Source organism: Thalassophryne amazonica, chromosome 13 (genome assembly GCF_902500255.1).
Source record: "Thalassophryne amazonica chromosome 13, fThaAma1.1, whole genome shotgun sequence".
NCBI lineage: Eukaryota > Metazoa > Chordata > Actinopteri > Batrachoidiformes > Batrachoididae > Thalassophryne > Thalassophryne amazonica.
This window is the reverse complement of record NC_047115.1, coordinates 77537575-77554318: the sequence shown is the minus strand read 5'-3', so window position 1 is coordinate 77554318 and position 16744 is coordinate 77537575. Positions and strand designations below refer to the sequence as shown.

Here is a 16744-nt window from a genome sequence, read left to right as displayed (position 1 = left end):
CTGGGCGAATTGGAGACTCGGCTCCGCACCTTGGAAAATCCTACAGCTAGCCAGGCCCCTGTAGTCGGTGCGGACCAAGGTAGCTTAGCCGCCGTTAGTTCCCCTCCGGCAGATCCCAAGCAGCTGGGAAAGCAGGCCAACTGGGTGACTGTGAGGAGGACGCGTAGCCCTAAACAGAAGCCCTGTGTACACCGCCAACCCGTTCACATTTCTAACCGTTTTTCCCCACTCGACAACACACCCGCCGAGGATCAAACTCTGGTTATTGGTGACTCTGTTTTGAGAAATGTGAAGTTAGAAACACCAGCAACCATAGTCAATTGTCTTCCGGGGGCCAGAGCAGGCGACATTGAAGGAAATTTGAAACTGCTGGCTAAGGCTAAGAGTAAATTTGGTAAGATTGTAATTCACATCGGCAGTAATGACACCCGGTTACGCCAATCGGAGGTCACTAAAATTAACATTGAATCGGTGTGTAACTTTGCAAAAACAATGTCGGACTCTGTAGTTTTCTCTGGGCCCCAACCCAATCGGACCGGGAGTGACATGTTTAGCCGCATGTTCTCCTTGAATTGCTGGCTGTGTGAGTGGTGTCCAAAAAATGAGGTGGGCTTCATAGATAATTGGCAAAGCTTCTGGGGAAAACCTGGTCTTGTTAGGAGAGACGGCATCCATCCCACTTTGGATGGAGCAGCTCTCATTTCTAGAAATCTGGCCAATTTTATTAAATCCTCCAAACTGTGACTATCCAGGGTTGGGACCAGGAAGCAGAGTTGTAGTCTTACACACCTCTCTGCAGCTTCTCTCCCCCTGCCATCCCCTCATTACCCCATCCCCGTAGAGACGGTGCCTGCTCCCAGACTACCAATATCCAGTAAAAATCTATTTAAGCATAAAAATTCAAAAAGAAAAAAAAATATAGCACCTTCAACTGCACCACAGACTAAAACAGTTAAATGTGGTCTATTAAACATTAGGTCTCTCTCTTCTAAGTCCCTGTTAGTAAATGATATAATAAATGATCAACATATTGATTTATTCTGCCTTACAGAAACCTGGAAACAGCAGGATGAATATGTTAGTTTAAATGAGTTAACGACCTCGAGTCACACTAACTGCCAGAACGCTCGTAGCACGGGCCGAGGCGGAGGATTAGCAGCAATCTTCCATTCCAGCTTATTAATTAATCAAAAACCCAGACAGAGCTTTAATTCATTTGAAAGCTTGACTCTTAGTCTTGTCCATCCAAATTGGAAGTCCCAAAAACCAGTTTTATTTGTTATTATCTATCGTCCACCTGGTCGTGGAGTTTCTGTGAGTTTCTCTGTGAATTTTCAGACCTTTTGTCTGACTAGTGCTTAGCTCAGATAAGATAATTATAGTGGACGATTTTAACATCCACACAGTTGCTGAGAATGACAGCCTCAACACTGCATTTAATCTATTATTAGACTCAACTGGCTTTGCTCAAAATGTAAATGAGTCCACCCACCACTTTAATCATATCTTAGATATTGTTCTGACTTATGGTATGGAAATTGAAGACTTAACAGTATTCCCTGAAAAATCCCTTCTGTCTGATCATTTCTTAATAACATTTACATTTACTCTGATGGACTACCCAGCAGTGGGGAATAAGTTTCATTACACTAGAAGTCTTTCAGAAAGCGCTGTAACTAGGTTTTAAAAAAAAGCCATCACTTGACCCAGCTATCTTAGCTAATTATAGGCCAATCTCCAACCTTCCTTTTCGCTCAAAGATTCTTGAAAGGGTAGTTGTAAAACAGCTAACTGATCATCTGCAGAGGAATGGCCTATTTGAAGAGTTTCAGTCAGGTTTTAGAATTCATCATAGTACAGAAACAGCATTAGTGAAGGTTACAAATAATCTTTTTATGGCCTCAGACAGTGGACTCATTCCTGTGCTTGTTCTGTTAGACCTCAGTGCTGCCTTTGATACTGTTGACCATAAACTTTTATTACAGATATTAGAGCATGCCATAGGTATTAAAGGCACTGTGCTGTGGTGGTTTGAATCATATTTATCCAATAGATTACAATTTGTTCATGTAAATGGGGAATCTTCTTCACCGACTAAGGTTAATTATGGAGTTCCACAAGGTTCTGTGCTAGGACCAATTTTATTCACTTTATACATGTTTCCCTTAGGCAGTATTATTAGACGGCATTGCTTAAATTTTCATTGTTACGCAGATGATACCCAGCTTTATCTATCCATGAAGCCAGAGGACACACACCAATTAGCTAAACTGCAGGATTGTCTTACAGACATAGGGACATGGATGACCTCTAATTTCCTGCTTTTAAACTCAGATTAAACTGAAGTTATTGTACTTGGCCCCACAAATCTTAGAAACATGGTGTCTAACCAGATCCTTACTCTGGATGGCATTACCCTGACCTCTAGTAATACTGTGAGAAATCTTGGAGTCATTTTTGATCAGGATATGTCATTCAATGCGCATATTAAACAAATATGTAGGACTGCTTATTTGCATTTGCGCAATATCTCTAAAATTAGAAAGGTCTTGTCTCAGAGTGATGCTGAAAAACTAATTCATGCATTTATTTCCTCTAGGCTGGACTATTGTAATTCATTATTATCAGGGTGTCCTAAAAGTTCCCTGAAAAGCCTTCAGTTAATTCAAAATGCTGCAGCTAGAGTACTGACAGGGACTGGAAGGAGAGAGCATATCTCACCCATATTGGCCTCTCTTCATTGGCTTCCTGTTAATTCTAGAATAGAATTTAAAATTCTTCTTCTTACTTATAAGGTTTTGAATAATCAGGTCCCATCTTATCTTAGGGCCCTCATAGTACCATATCACCCCAATAGAGCGCTTCGCTCTCAGACTGCAGGCTTACTTGTAGTTCCTAGGGTTTGTAAGAGTAGAATGGGAGGCAGAGCCTTCAGCTTTCAGGCTCCTCTCCTGTGGAACCAGCTCCCAATTCAGATCAGGGAGACAGACACCCTCTCTACTTTTAAGATTAGGCTTAAAACTTTCCTTTTTGCTAAAGCTTATAGTTAGGGCTGGATCAGGTGACCCTGAACCATCCCTTAGTTATGCTGCTATAGACTTAGACTGCTGGGGGGTTCCCATGATGCACTGAGTGTTTCTTTCTCTTTTTGCTCTGTATGCACCACTCTGCATTTAATCATTAGTGATTGATCTCTGCTCTCTTCCACAGCATGTCTTTTTCCTGGTTCTCTCCCTCAGCCCCAACCAGTCCCAACAGAAGACTGCCCCTCCCTGAGCCTGGTTCTGCTGGAGGTTTCTTCCTGTTAAAAGGCAGTTTTTCCTTCCCACTGTTGCCAAGTGCTTGCTCACAGGGGGTCGTTTTGACCGTTGGGGTTTTTCCGTAATTATTGTATGGCCTTGCCTTGCAATATAAAGTGCCTGGGGCAACTGTTTGTTGTGATTTGGCGCTATATAAATAAAATTGATTTGATTTGATTTGATTTAATTAGGAAGGCGGCACACATCAAAGAGGCGTATTGCATTGAAAGTTCACATTTGTTGAACTTTGTGCAGCATTCTGACTTTTGTGTGTGCAAACAGTGATTGTGGAATAAGGCGGGGGATTTATAGATGGAAATACATTATCTGCAAATATCTTTGGAAGTAAATCATCTTTTTAGCTGAAGCTGTTATAAAAATGACTTCTTATGGCAAACATGTCACCAAAGATTTCATCACCTTTGAATGCCAACTTTTAAAATGTACTGTTCTTGACCTAAATGAGATGAGATGAGGAAAAATTCCAAAGGTGAACACTTTTGGTTACACCAGTTTCTTAATGTATTATGTAAGGGCCCCTTCACACATAGTGCAAAGTTTGGTCGAAGTGCGCATGAACTGTGCATGAAGCAGGAATCATATGCAATACATGTAAAATCGTAACAGCCTCCAACACCTCGTAACCTGCTACAACTATTTGCTCACACCAGCGGCTGAAAGACAGAGTGTGCGTTGTGAGAGCCCATCGAACCCTCTCATGGCAGGTGTCGGCCAAATTCCAGGTGACACGCAAGAACATCTCGCATGGCACTTAGAAAATATGTGGCCATTCGCGCTATTAGCATGACAACAGTCAGCAGACAATCACTTTCGAGCTGGATGTGAAATTTGCCTAAGTGCCCCACGAGTGTGGCTTTGCAAATAGACACAGTGACATGTTGGTGTGTGCGCTGAACTGACAGGTGGTCTGTGGTTCTGGACGTCATGGCTGGGGAACATGTACTGTGTTTGGACGGACATGAACTTACAACTGTCCACTGTGACGCGCATGTGTCTGCTTGCTGTCATCACGTGGACATACATAAAAACATATATCACTCTTGCAATGGGTTGCAGCAACCACACGCACACAGCGCACATTGACAGGCTACCATCAGATCATAACACGCAGCGGGTGATCTGAATGTCACCCACCCACATGAGCTCTGTTCGACATGATGCATTGTCTGCCCTGCGGCGTGCCATCCACAGGACATGCATTTTGGCAGAACATGCGGGCCCGACTGGACATGCCGACAGCAGATATGGACATGATAAGAGCGCCCTGCTTTTCATTTACCGCAACACTTTTGGTTTTGCTCCCATTTTGTATGAGATGAACTCAAAGATCTAAAACTTTTTCCACATACACAGTATCACCATTTCCCTCAAATATTGGTCACAAACCAGTCTAAATCTGTGACAGTGAGCACTTCTCCTTTGCTGAGATAATCCATCCCACCTCACAGGTGTGCCATATCAAGATGCTGATTAGACACCATGATTGGTGCACAGGTGTGCCTTAGACTGCCCACAGTAAAAGGCCACTCTGAAAGGTGCAGTTTTATCACACAGCACAATGCCACAGATGTTGCAAGATTTGAGGGAGCATGCAATTGGCATGCTGACAGCAGGAATGTCAACCAGAGCTGTTGCTCGTGTATTGAATGTTCATTTCTCTACCATAAGCCATCTCCAAAGGTGTTTCAGAGAATTTGGCAGTACATCCAACCAGCCTCACAACCGCAGACCACGTGTAACCACACCAGCCCAGGACCTCCACATCCAGCATGTTCATCTCCAAGATTGTCTGAGACCAGCCACTCGGACAGCTGCTGAAACAATTGGTTTGCATAACCAAAGAATTTCTGCACAAACTGTCAGAAACCGTCTCAGGGAAGCTCATCTGCATGCTCGTCGTCCTCATCGGGGTCTCGACTTGACTCCAGTTCGTCGTCGTAACCGACTTGAGTGGGCAAATGCTCACATTCACTGGCGTTTGGCACGTTGGAGACAGCGTGTGTGGCGTCGTGTGGGTGAGCGGTTTTCTGATGTCAATGTTATGGATCGAGTGGCCCATGGTGGCAGTGGGGTTATGGTATGGGCAGGCGTCTGTTATGGACGAAGAACACAGGTGCATTTTATTGATGGTGTTTTGAATGCACAGAGATACCGTGATGAGATCCTGAGGCCCATTGTTGTGCCATACATCCAAGAACATCACCTCATGTTGCAGCAGGATAATGCACGGCCCCATGTTGCAAGGATCTGTACACAATTCTTGGAAGCTGAAAATGTCCCAGTTCTTGCATGGCTGGCATACTCACCGAACATGTCACCCATTGAGCATGTTTGGGATGCTGTGGACCGGCGTATACAACAGCGTGTACCAGTTCCTGCCAATATCCAGCAACTTCGCACAGCCATTGAAGAGGAGTGGACCAACATTCCACAGGCCACAATTGACAACCTGATCAACTCTATGTGAAGGAGATGTGTTGCACTGCATGAGGCAAATGGTGGTCACACCAGATACTGACTGGTATCCCCCCCCCAATAAAACAAAACTGCACCTTTCAGAGTGGCCTTTTATTGTGGACAGTCTAAGGCACATCTGTGCACTAATCATGGTGTCTAATCAGCATCTTGGTATGGCACACCTGTGAGGTGGGATGGATTATCTTAGCAAAGGAGAAGTGCTCACTATCACAGATTTAGACTGGTTTGTGACCAATATTTGAGGGAAATGGTGATATTGTGTATGTGGAAAAAGTTTTAGATCTTTGAGTTCATCTCATACAAAATGGGAGCAAAACCAAAAGTGTTGCGGTAAATGAAAAGCAGGTCGCTCTTATCATGTCCATATCTGCTACTGAGACTGCACTTGAGCAAATGGAGTGGTAGTTTATTTTCGAGCTAGAAAAATGTCATTAAAAATACTTAAGTGGTTATGGTGTTTTTTAAATTTGAAAAGACTGTTGTGTGTTGGGGGGTGTGGCTGGATGTTTTGGTGTTCTTTTCTTTTCTTTGCTCTTCAGGTGGCATGAGAACTGATTTGTCTGTGGAGAAGGTGCTGGCTGAAGAATCCTCACCCTCATCAACATCATGTGTAGCACCTGTGACGGGTGCTCACATGCAACCTTAAAGACTTTCAGCTGAAGCAGATAATTGGATGGCGTTCTGCATTTAAGGCATGTGTGATTCAAGCAGAACTGCCGGGAACTCGACCTTGTGATGTCCGTTTGTGAGACGCTGAGGACCGCGCCTGGGTTTGACACATCGAGCCCGTGAAGCAAGGAAGGGTGAGGACACTTGCTGTCAGCACACATTAAAGGTGATTAAGTGTTCGACTAATTGTTGATAGTAACTTGGTGTTTTGTGAGGCAGTATACTGGAATTGTGATGGGAATTGTGCAGTTTGCTTCTCACTGCTGTGGCGTGCGGATAAGTGATCCTCCACTTGTTGTGAGAAGCTACTCATTTGCATAAAGTTAAAAAATACAGACCTGAATGTGTTGCTGATAGCGTGTGTCTTTTGAAAGATATTGTTGTAACTGCTGACTTACCTCACCTCTTCTTTGCTTCACAGAGAGTCAGTTTGTCGTGTCCACCTGGGGGGTGTTTGTCTGGTGGTAGTGGGTCCAGGAACGCCGGGCTTCTATCCTTTTGGGCGCTTAAGAGCGCGCCAACAGTCACTCCACCAGAAGGACGTTCTTTTAGTTTTGTACACATTATTATGCACAGGTGAAAAATAAATTGTTTCTGTTGTTGGAACCGCTTTCTGGTTATTTTTAGCGCTGGGTTCTGTCTGACGCAGGTCCGCTCCTCAACCCACGTCGACACATAACAAAGACAAGCGAATGAACATGCATTCAGAGAATTCAGTCTTACCCAAAGGCATCTCCCCATGCATGTGATTATGAATATTAAGTCCCTGTCACACCTTGATGATTTAGCCAGCAAAAGCCGACCACATTAAAAAATGCTGGCATATGTTAGCATGTGTCTAATATGTTTTGGGTAATTCTTTTGTAAGTTAAGAGCACAATGAAACATGTTGAAGCACGATGATATACTTTGAAATACGTGGGCATGCTGAAAATTTTCAGCACATGCCAGCGTATGACTCAAACACCCCGCACATGCGGAACATAAGTTGGAGGTAGGTTATGCGATTGTTGACACATTTCTTGTAATTTAATAAGTCGAAATATGTCCATAAATGCTGTCCATTGATTGGCTGAAAGCTGCAGACTGTTTCAAATATTATACCATCACACATGACATGGAGTAAATATAGAGTCTTACTGTTTGTTTCAGTGGGATTCATCATCACAGTCTGATGACCACGTATCCATATAAAGCCTCCTGATTTTTGAAAACAACGTCTGAAAATACTTTAATTCCTTGTCGTGGCTGAAGAAAAGTCCCTCTGTGACACCGGCACTTTGCACCACAGTTGCTCCATCAAATAATGGTTTCTGCGCCAGATGTCGTGAATCAGTTGTTGAGTTGCAGCACGTAGTGTGGCTGGACTGATGTGGCAGCAGCACAGTCTGCTACAGGTATAATCTATTGGTTGGGTGCCTGTGGTGGTGGGTGACAGTGGAGGGAGTCAAATCTCCGCTGACAGCAGAGATTCTACTCCCTCCGCTGGGCCTCTCTCTTTGCACAAGTTGAAAGAAGCACAGCACCTCATTCATTAACATCTCAGTTACCACAGGCATCAGTCAATTCTGTCCGCACATGATGAAATTATCCCATGATCCACAAAGAAAAAAAAAATAAAATAATGTTAAAATTACACCATGCGACACCATGTGCACGTTCGATGTTATGCTTGTCAATATTTAAGTGTCCCACCTGTGATGGTAATGTAAACCAAGCTAGATTTCACCTTTCTGACATGTATGGTACCATGCAGAACCGACCCAAACCACTCAGTGGAAACGGGCCTGCCAGTATACGCTGGTTAAGTCGTCAAGGTGTGACAGCTGCATTAATTTATTAGACATACGCCGGCGTATGTCAGCATTTATAATACAGTCGGCATACGCAGGCTAAATTCTCAAGGTATGACAGGGCCTTTACACATTAGTGGTAATGAAAAAACATGATATCATAATTTCCATTTCTAGTGGCTACCACTTATTTGTGATAAAACTCATTTTTCTTAACAATATGCATTAATGTTTGTGATATACATGTTGCATATTTGTGGTTGGTAGTGACCAATAAGCACTGTCTACAGGATATCTCTCTCTCTTTCTACATATATATATATATATATATATATATATATATATATATATATATATATATATATATATATATATATATATATATATATATATCGAGAGTGACAACAAGATTGACTTTGCCTTATAAAAAAATGTGATTCAGGAGCACATATGGAAGTTGCCCAATTCAAAATTGCGGTGGGGGTGGATGGGTTCAGATTCCATGTGACTTGTAAATTGGATTTGCGTTATATTTGACTGGGAGTCTGAACATAGCCAGACTGTCATCCACTTATAATCCACTTGGAATCTGTGTATAAGCACCTACAACAATAGGTCTCAGGGCTTGTAAGACTAACTGCTACATTTTCTGAGTCATAAACAAAACTTTTCATACATTGAAACGTTTAATATATATATTACAGTTTTCAACCTATATTTATGAAAAACTGGGCCAAAACAGGTAAGTTGAATTTTCTGCTGTTATTATTGCTACATTTGGGGAAATGATGCCATTGATATAAACATATATTCCTTTTACAAATAGTGTGCTACTATTTTTAAAAATATTATCAATAAAGACACTTTACCGACAAAGTTTCATTAAATCTGCTGAGAACATATTGTGATTACCTGCAATAGAAGCCATTACGTTTTGTGGAAAATTCATTTTCACAGTTTGTTAATTTTTTAGCACAGCAGTAAGTCTTTACTGCAGATACTGCAACAAAAAAAGGAACAAACTTTTTTCTGTCTTTCAATTTGACCCATATTGGACTGGGCTTGTGTCCATGCGCAGTCTGGTGTCTGAGTGTCATCCAGGGAGTCTGCTGCTGCTGAGCACGGCCTTTGGCTCGCTTTGCATATTCATGTATTCATGCAGTAGACGGTGCAAATGTCATAAAATTCTCAAGTAAATATCTACAACTAAGTGGAAATTACAGTCTTAAAGTGGTGCCCTGGGACAAGGAAATGCATCTTCTTCACATTTCACCTACAAACTCTGATCCTTATTAAGTCAGAAGAATGAATGTAAATCTGTGTGTGTGTGTGTGTGCGTGTGTGTGTGTGTGTGTGTGTGTGTGTGCGTGTGTGTGTGTGTGTGTGTGTGTGTGTGTGTGTGTGTGTGTGTGTGTGTGTGTGTGTGTGTGTGTGTGTGTGTGTGAGTGTGAGTGAGTGAGAAGTGGGGTGTTAGTGTGCTCGACTGTGGATGGCAGTGACAGTCAGTCAGCATATTGTAGATAAAGAGGATCTCTGTCTTTTTGATGCCGCACTGGATGACACAGGTAGACAGACTAAAAGTGATATGCAGAAGATCAAAACATCTGTCAGGCTCCATCTCTGTGATGCTGTCTGTATGTGGCTGCTGCGTACGGGCCTCACTTTCAACTTCTGCATATGACATCGACTGTAAAAACAAAGCCCACTCAAAGTAAAGGACAGCCTTTGCATGTGTCTTCAATAAATTACATTACTTCTTTGATTTTCGGTATAAAAATGTCAACAGCAGCACAATGACATTCATGTATGATGAGCTTTGGTAGGAATGTTTGGTACAATGTACAGTAGTGTTCAGAATCATAGTAGTGCTATGTGACTAAAAAGATTAATCCAGGTTTTGAGTATATTTCTTATTGTTACATGGGAAACAAGGTACCAATAGATTCAATAGATTCTCACAAATCCAACAAGACCAAGCATTCATGATATGCACACTCTTAAGGCTATGAAATTGGGCTATTAGTAAAAAAAAGTAGAAAAGTGAGTTTGTCAGTTTTCTGGAACAAACAGGTGTGAATCAGGTGTCCCCTATGTAAGGATGAAGCCAGCACCTGTTGAACATGCTTTTCTCTTTGAAAGCCTGAGTAAAATAGGATGTTCAAGACATTGTTCAGAAGAACAGCATACTTTGATTAAAAAGTTGATTGGAGAGGGGGAAACGTATATGCACGTGCAAAAAATTATAGGCTGTTCATCTACAATGATCTCCAATGCTTTAAAATGGACAAAAAAACAGAGACGCTTGGAAGAAAATGGAAAACAACCATCAAAATGGATAGAAGAATAACCAGAATGGCAAAGGCTCACCCATTGATCAGCTCCAGGATGATCAAAGACAGTCTGGAGTTACCTGTAAGTGCTGTGACAGTTAGAAGATGCCTGTGTGAAGCTAATTTATTTGCAAGAATCCCCCGCAAAGTCCCTCTGTTAAATAAAAGACATGTGCAGAAGAGGTTACAATTTGCCAAAGAACACATCAACTGGCCTAAAGAGAAATGGAGGAATATTTTGTGGACTGATGAGAGTAAAATTGTTCTTTTTGGGTCCAAGGGCTGCAGACAGTTTGTGAGACGACCCCCAAACTCTGAATTCAAGCCACAGTTCACACTGAAGACAGTGAAGCATGGTGGTGCAAGCATCATGATATAGGCATGTTTCTCCTACTATGGTGTTGGGCCTATATATCGCATACCAGGTATCATGGATCAGTTTGGATATATCAAAATACTTGAAGAGGTCATGTTGCCTTATGCTGAAGAGGACATGCCCTTGAAATGGGTGTTTCAACAAGACAATGACCCCAAGCACACTAGTAAATGAGCAAAATCTTGGTTCCAAACCAACAAAATTAATGCCTCGCAGATGTGAAGAAATCATGAAAAACTGTGGTTATACAACTAAATACTAGTTTAGTGATTAACAGGATTGCTAAAAAAGCAGTTTGAACATAATATTTTTGAGTTTGTAGCGTCAACAGCAGATGCTACTATTATTGTGAACACCCCTTTTTCTACTTTTTTTTTACTAATAGCCCAATTGCCTTAAGAGTGTGCATATCATGAATGCTTGGTCTTGTTGGATTTGTGAGAATCTATTGAATCTACTGGTACCTTGTTTCCCATGTAACAATAAGAAATATACTCAAACCCTGGATTAATCTTTTTAGTCACATAGCACTACTATTATTCTGAACACTGCTGTACATGAGCTACAGCTGAGCGTGAAAATCTAGCCTGTGTTTCTCCATCAATCTCAGCCTGAGTGATAAATGACCAGTATCATGTGCTGGTTGAGTCTGGATGACCATGGAGCTGATTTGAATTATGACAGTGTCGCATTAACCTGCTGATGGATAGCAAGGGACAGACCTACAGTTAGTAAAAAGTCTGTCCATTTTTGTAAATGGTATCTCAGAAAATGAAGCAGTGGGCAGGTTTGGCTGAATATTTGTGGACAGATGGTGCTTGGGTGAATGATGATTTGTAGGGATAGACGTGAATATTTATAAGCATTGACGTAATGGGCCACTAAACCCCTAAATGTAGTGGCCAGTGTACAGTTTTGGTGGCCCATAAACCACTTTAAAAACAATTCAGAAAAGATCATTTCCTTCTCAGCAGAATTAAGTTCCATATTGGCCATGAGTTCTACTGATGCACCCCACCTCTTGACCAATGACTGCTGGGATAGGCTCCAGCTCCCCTGTGATTGTTAAACGGAATAATCGAGTACAGAAAACAATAAATCACCAGTCCTCACATTAAATGCAGTCCATTTATATGGCACTTTTCCATCTCATTCAAAGTGCTTTACAATGATTCCTCGCATTCACCCATTCAGACACACAGTGATGTCAGGGAGCGGCCTTGTAAGGCACTCAGCTGCACACCAGGAGCAACTGGGGGATTAAGGACATGGCCTAAGGACCCTTAGGAATTCCCCAGTATGTTTGAAGACCCTCTGGTCTCAAGACCAATGCTTAACCACTTGACCATCACCCCTCCCATGTTAGTCATTTAAAAAAATGTATTCTATTCATTCTACACTTTTTGTTTATAGCAACAATAATCAGTAGTATGCACTCTAATTGCTGGCATCAGTAAGGTTATGTTTTATTGCACTTTTATGGTTTGGGGTTTTTTTGTCAGCAGGATATGTTAAAACAACTTCAACTGACAAGTGTCAAGTCAAGAAATTTCTCCTGTCTTGGTCAACCAAGGAAACGACTTTCTGCCTGGAGGCCTATTTCACCAACAAATCATATCATTTGAAGCATAATTTTAAAAGAACATGACTTTATGCAAAGTGGCCAAGATAACTGAAAGTTTGGGCAATGATTGTACACAGACCGAAGTTTGCTGGACCTTTACAATTTTATATGAGTTCTGTTTTTTTTTTTGGGGGGGGGGGGGGGGGGCGGTTGATGTGTCACAGTGGTGTCATCATGGGTATATCAGCTGCTGGCAGAAAGAGGTTGAGGAGAAAAACACTTGTTGTGAGGAGAAGGGCATAAAATGTGATGAAAAATGTGATGAATTAGGCTTATCAATTTTGTTATGTTTTGGGTTTGTGCATGGTGCACTGCTATTTGTATGTTGGTGTTTTTACATTTTAGTTCAGTGATGAATTTATGTTTTGTAATAGTTATCATGGGTATATGTATATTTTTATATACATATTTACTATTTTGGTTAAAGGAGGGGGTGTTTATAAGCTTTTACGAGGTCTGTGAGAAAAGTATCGTACCTTTTTATTTTTTTCAAAAACTATATGGATTTGATTCATATGTTTTACGTCAGCCAAGCTTGAACCTTCGTGCGCATGCGTGAGTTTTTCCACGCCTGTCGGTTGCGTCATTCACCTGTGGGCAGGCTTTGAGTGAGCACTGCTCCACCCCTCTCGTCATTGTTTCATTGCGAGGAAATGCCGGAATGATTTGGGCTTTTTTTCCATCAGAATTTTTTCAGAAACTGTTAGAGACAAGCAGCTGGAAACCATTCGAAAAATTTATCTGGCTTTCGGTGAAAATTTTACGGGCTTCACAGAGAATAAGGACTGTTACTACAGCTTTAAGGATGCTCCGAACTACCATCAAGAGGCAGAAAACATCACATCATTTCTAAACAGATTGCTGTGTGGAGCTGGGACCGTCGTGAGCAATTTCTCTGGTTATCACAAGATCTGGACATCAGCGATTTTCCGGCAGATTTCACTTTTAACAAGAGATTTTGTCATGGAAAGCCGAGCGGAGGCTTCGCGCGTCACGACCGATTCGCTGATCGAGAAGGAACACCTCCGTTTCGGCGTGCCAGAGGACAAGTTGGGACATGCCTATCTGGGCTTTCAATGCTTACCAGCCCAGTGAGTATAAGAGAAATTGTGGAGAGCTGGGCATGTCCCAACATTGTGGGCCGTCCTTAAAGCTGTAGTAACACTCCTTATTCTCTGTGAAGCCCATAAAATTTTCACCAAAAGCCAGATAAATTTTTCAAATGGTTTCCAGCTACTTGTCTCTAACAGTTTCTGAAAAAATTCTGATGGAAAAAAGCCCAAATCATTCTGCCATTTCCTGACAATGAAAATCCAATGAGGGGGCTGGACCACTCCTCCCACAAGGCGTGCTCACAGGCAAATGACGCAACCGACAGGCGTGGAAAAACTCACGCATGCGCATGAAGGTGCAAGCTTGTCTAACGTAAAAACATATGAATCAAATCCATATAGTTTTTAAAAAAAAATAAAAAGGTCTGTTACTTTTCTTACAGACCTCGTACTTCTGCCTACACCCTTTTGCGCACATGGGCGCATTGTTAGATATATTTACTTTGTGAGATTATTTTGTTATTTTGGGTCTGTGTGTGCTGAATAAATTAATTCATTCATTCATTCATAAAAAGAAAAAGAGTCAAACAGCCAAAATTGAGAAAATGGTCCTTCAAGTTAGTCCTCGTCCATGCATATAGAAAAACCCAGAGGCACATGTCACACATCAATCAAACTTGACAAGGACAAAAATAATTTAAAATAACAAATTTAAAAACTAAATAAAATGTTTCTTTTTTTTCCAAAATTGATTTTATTTATATAGCGCCAAATCACAACAAAGTTGCCTCAAGGCGCTTCACACAAGTAAGGTCTAACCTTACCAACCCCCTGAGCAAGCACACAGGTGACAGTGGTAAGGAAAAACTCCCTCTGAGGAAGAAACCTCAAGAAGACCAGACTCAAAGGGGTGATCCTCTGCTTGGGCCATGCTACAAACACAAATTACAAAACAATTCACAAAACGAATATACAGGAAATGTTGCTGTGCACAAGACAGGAGGGTTTCAGAAACAGACACCACACCCATCTCTGGAAAACAAACAGAATCAGGCATCAGAAAGACAACAAATACAGTATAATTTTTCAACATTAAGCAACAAGAAGAACAGAAGAAATACTAAGGTGATCGCCGGCCACTAGCCCTAAGCTTCACTAAAGTGAAGGCCACAGCCCGCTCAGTTTCCTAATAAAATGATTTTTTTTTTTTTTTTTTTTTTAGAGGAAAAATGGAGGAAAAATTTTAAAAACAAAAGCTGTTAAAGGTCCAGGTTCAACAAAAACAAACACTCAATTCCTGCTCATTTTACAGAAGGTAAAAGCCACAAACTTCATGGATGCATTCATTCAGTATATAGTACATTTAAAAGCAGCAAAATAATGAAGATTTCTGGTGATAATTTCACTCCAATTTCCTACATTAAAAACTGTCTCTCACATGCACAAAAATAAAAATTAAAAAATTGATGCATGCTGCATGCATGATAAGAACAACAAATATTTTGTGCCTTTGGTGCGCGAGTGACAATGATAATTTACGTTCATCAGTATGGTGAAAAAACTGATCCACTTTTAATCCAAATGCTGCTTAAGGAACTGAAGACTGTATTATCCAATTAGTAAAAATAATATTACATTAAATATTTGTGTCAGTGACATTTGGTCAGTGGACCTGTGTTGTTTGCAGTCAGACCTCTGTGGTGCAGAGGGATGGCCACATGACATATCCCTTTTAAAAATCTGTCAATCCTTTCCCCAGTTGGTTAGAACACCTCTGCGTGTCCTGTCATAAATGCACTAGCAGCCCATCTTTGGTCATGGATCAGAGCGCTCACCCAGACTTTGCAAGCGAAACATGCTCAGCATGGTTCAGGCTATGACACGTCTGTGAGACAAATATGTCAGGGTGTGCAACGTGGACAAACTGAGTCAGGGCTGGTCCATAGCATATCTTCTTATATGCATTGCTGTGGCACACATGTTGCTGGAGACATGCACATTTTGTTGCAAATACGTCTTCCATCTTCTTTGACAAAAAACACCGCAGTTCATCACCACAGACAGCTCCCATGGGAGTGACGGCAAAACGGACAACAGTCTTATAAATTTGTACCACATACAACACAACATGATTGTATTCTTGAGGGGACTGTAACAGAGACTGCCTGTGACTCTGATACATTGCTGACAGTCTTATCTCTGTGTGATCTAGGCTTTACAGAAGACATCAAAAATATCTTTCTCACAAAGAAACATATTTTTCAAGAGATGCAGTTTTCTCTGCAGTGACATTCATGTTGCATGGTCCTCTGTCTTTGGGATCAAGAGATGCCTGGGAAGAGCTTATGAGTTAAGATGTCCCTGGACAGAGGCGTTCGGTGATGCCAGTACTTTTGCAGGAAACAGAATGTCTAATTCTTTAGGGCACAAGTGCTTCCTGTTTTAGGCTAATATCTCACTGACGCACAACTGGTGGAGAGAAGACAGACACAAAATCAGCAAAAACGTCATCATTTTCTCACATGGAATCTCACTGAATTAGTCCTCCCAACATGTGCACACATGATGGCTGACTGTCTGCTGAATGCCATTCGGAGTGGCGCCAAAAAATGTGGCCACAAATCTAGAGCAGTGTGAGAGACACTGACATACTAGTCTAACGGCACTGGCGCAGTCTTTGCAGGCGCAAGGATTTGGACGTGAATACCACACAGCACTCTCATGGATGTTGAGCGCCATTGCCGCGGCTGAAATGTCCATACATAGTGCTCAGGATGGATGTGGACTATTATGTTATTATGTGAAAAAGAATGCAAAAATTACCCCACCTTTAGGTAGAAAAAATACTGAAAATACTAAATAAAGTAAAGAAGAAATCAAATCAGTTTTAAGTTTTAAGCCTAATCTTAAAAGTAGAGAGGGTGTGAAGAAATGCGTGAACAACCACGCACGGACTTACAAAATTATGTCCACTGAGCTGCATCTTTCCACTACATCATTCCACTGAAGTACTTACAAGCAATGAAAATAAAAACAATAAATTTGGATCACCTCATCCACGCTCCCCACACAGGTGAAGTCCACTGTCCCTGCCCCAGCTGG

General features: G+C 41.5%; 1 protein-coding gene across 2 annotated transcripts in view; it reads left to right on the top strand.

Moving 5' to 3' along the window:
• Nucleotides 1-16744, top strand: part of blnk (B cell linker) — a 164619-nt gene that overhangs the window by 26564 nt on the left and 121311 nt on the right. The window lies entirely within an intron of this gene.